This window comes from Dromiciops gliroides, chromosome 3 (genome assembly GCF_019393635.1).
Source record: "Dromiciops gliroides isolate mDroGli1 chromosome 3, mDroGli1.pri, whole genome shotgun sequence".
Classification (NCBI taxonomy): domain Eukaryota; kingdom Metazoa; phylum Chordata; class Mammalia; order Microbiotheria; family Microbiotheriidae; genus Dromiciops; species Dromiciops gliroides.
Genome location: NC_057863.1, coordinates 546,175,893 through 546,178,747, shown reverse-complemented (window position 1 = coordinate 546,178,747; position 2,855 = coordinate 546,175,893).

Sequence of the window (2,855 nt, the reverse complement as noted above, 5' to 3'; positions counted from 1 at the left end):
TCTGAAAGCATACCTTTTGTTATTTCTTGGGGCACAATGATATTCCATCACATCCATATCATAATATTTCCGGCCATTGTCCAGTTGATGGGCACCCTCTTTATTTCTAGTTCTTCAGTAAGACAAATATAAATGATCATGTACCTATAAGTCCTTTTCTGTAATCTCAATGGGATATAGGCCAAGTTTTTGAGTTCCAAACCATTTAAGCTAATATGCCATTTTCACTGTATTTTCATTCAAGGAAAGTTTTTAATTAATTTCATTGTTTGTGATTCACTGTTGAGTCAATGCCCATATTTAAAAAAAATTAACTTAATTGATTCTTAATTCAAAATTCATTTCCATGTTTTTCATGTCCTTACTTTAGCCATTCTTGGCACTGGGATGGGGTCCATCTACAATATCGCTGGTGATGAGCCTCTCTATTTGTACAGTGCTCTTCAGATTAGAAGGTCTTTTTTCCCATTATGTTATTGAATCATCACAACAGCCCTTGGAAGGAGGAAGAAAAGGAGGAAAGGATAAAGGAGAGAAGTAAGTTTGTCCATTTTATAGAGGGCAAGTGATTTGACCAGAGTCATAGCAGGCATAAAGGTAGAACTAGAATCAGAAAGTTGGTCTTCAGACTTTCAGGCCAGGTCTCTCTTTGACTGGCCCACCTCAAAAAGTAGGCTGAGGGAAGAGAGAGAACCAAAAACATCATGCTAATGTAGGAGGGTTCTGGCAGGGGTGTTCTGGGAAATGTTTAACAACTTAACAACTTCTCTGGGGAAAATTCACACAGGACACACTTTAAAGCTTAATCTGCATTATTAATATTTTCCACCACTTTATTAAGTCTAGATGATCAACAACACAATAAATTCAGCCCTAATTTGGTAGCTTTGCTGATTTCTAAGGTGTAAATACTCACATCAAAAATGTAACAATTGACTTTCATTAGCCAGTTAAAGTTGGTTCTGGCAAACCCATGGGAATAGGATATTGTGATGAGTCAACTGGAAAGAGCATGAGAGTGAGAATCAGGAGATCCAATCCTAGTCCTGGCTCTGAGACTGACTCCCCATGAGACCTTGGACAAGTCACTTCCCAGAAAATCTAAGAGCTGAAAGGCATCTCAGAAATCCTCTAGTCCAACCCCAAACTGATCAGTAATCTCCTTTACAACATCCTTGACAAGCCATTCTTTCCCCTATCCCCTACCACACACAGTATGGGGACCTACTACTTCCCAAGGCAACTCTTTGACTAGCTCTAATTGTTTGTGTTGCTTGAAACAGAACTATGCAACTTCAACCCAGTACTCACACTTATGTCTTCTAGGGCTAAGAAAAATAAGTCTAGCCCATTTTCTACATGAAAGTCATAAGATTATATCCTTGAAGAAAGCTATCCTATCTCCCACTAGGCTGACTCTACTTCTCCAAGCTAACCATTTCTAGTTCTTTCAGATAATCCTCATATTATGGAGTTGACAGTCCCCTCATCATCCTCATCCCTCCTCCCTGAAGATGCTTTACTTTGTCAGTGTACTTGCTAAATTGTGGTCCAGAAATGAACATGATTTCTTGATTTTTTTCCCTCTGGGCCTCAGTTTCCTCAGCTGTAAAATGGTTGTTGGGAAGAAAGTATTCATGAGCTGAAAGCATTATATAAAAGTGTGTTAATAAAATAGATTAGGTAATGGGTTTTTAACCTGGGTTCCATGAATTTGTATTTTTTAAATTGATAACATATAATTAGTTTCCTCTGTAATCCTCTGCATTTTATTATATGTACTTGAAAAACATTATTCTGAGAAGGCATCTAGGGGTCTCTCCAGCCTGCCAAAGATACTCATGATGCACAAAAAGGTGAAAAACCCCTAGATTGAATGAACTTTAAGGTCTATTCCAAATGTGAATGAATGCAGACCTGAATGAATCTATCTGGATACCGATGGCTCCACCATTCCTGACACAGCTATTGCTTCATTCTCATTGATTTATACTCAGTCGTTTTCAGTTTTCCAATCAATGAACCTGTCCAGTACCTGTTTGCCTTCAATTGGAAGGGAACTCAACACAGCCTGAATGAAGACAAAGAAACAACTCCACATCATACTAGGAGCTACAAGTTAGTGTGGATGGTGTATTCCATCCTTTGGTGAGACTGTTAAACCATTAACTGCTCTAACTAAAGACTCTGTTCTGCAACTTCTCCCTCTGCTTCCTGAACATTGAGGGGTTTCTCCAGCCTGCCAGAGATACTCATGATGCACAAAAAGGTGAAGAACCCCTGGATTGAATGATCTCTAAGGTCTGTTCCAGATGTGAATGAATGCAGACCTGAGTGAATCTATCAGTCAAGCAGGCCAGGTTAAGCTAGCTTCTAATGAAGTCTCTAAGCAGTCCAGTGGCAGGTGTCCTGCAACAGGAAGCTCTCATGAGATACTACAGGAGGGTCACTATTAGAAGTCCAGAAAGGAGAGGGAGGAATACTAGACAAAGAGGCACTGTTGTGTTGGAGACTTGGCAGACTGGGAAGGTTGGTCAGGAAGAGGCCAGAGGGAATGAGGTGAAGAAAGGAAAAAGATCAAGAATCAATGACTTGGGGCAGCTAGGTGGCACAGTGGATAGAGCGCTGGCCCTGGAATCAGGAGTACCTGAGTTCAAATCCGGCCTCAGACACTTGACACTTACTAGCTGTGTGACCCTGGGCAAGTCACTTAACCCCAATTGCCTCACTAAAAAAAAAAAAAAAAGAATCAATGACTTGACAGCTTTGCTCTGAATTGCCTTGCTAAGCTTTTATTAGTTATAATCATCAGGATAAGAAATAACTATGTGATTTGTAGTAAGAGCATCGTCCTA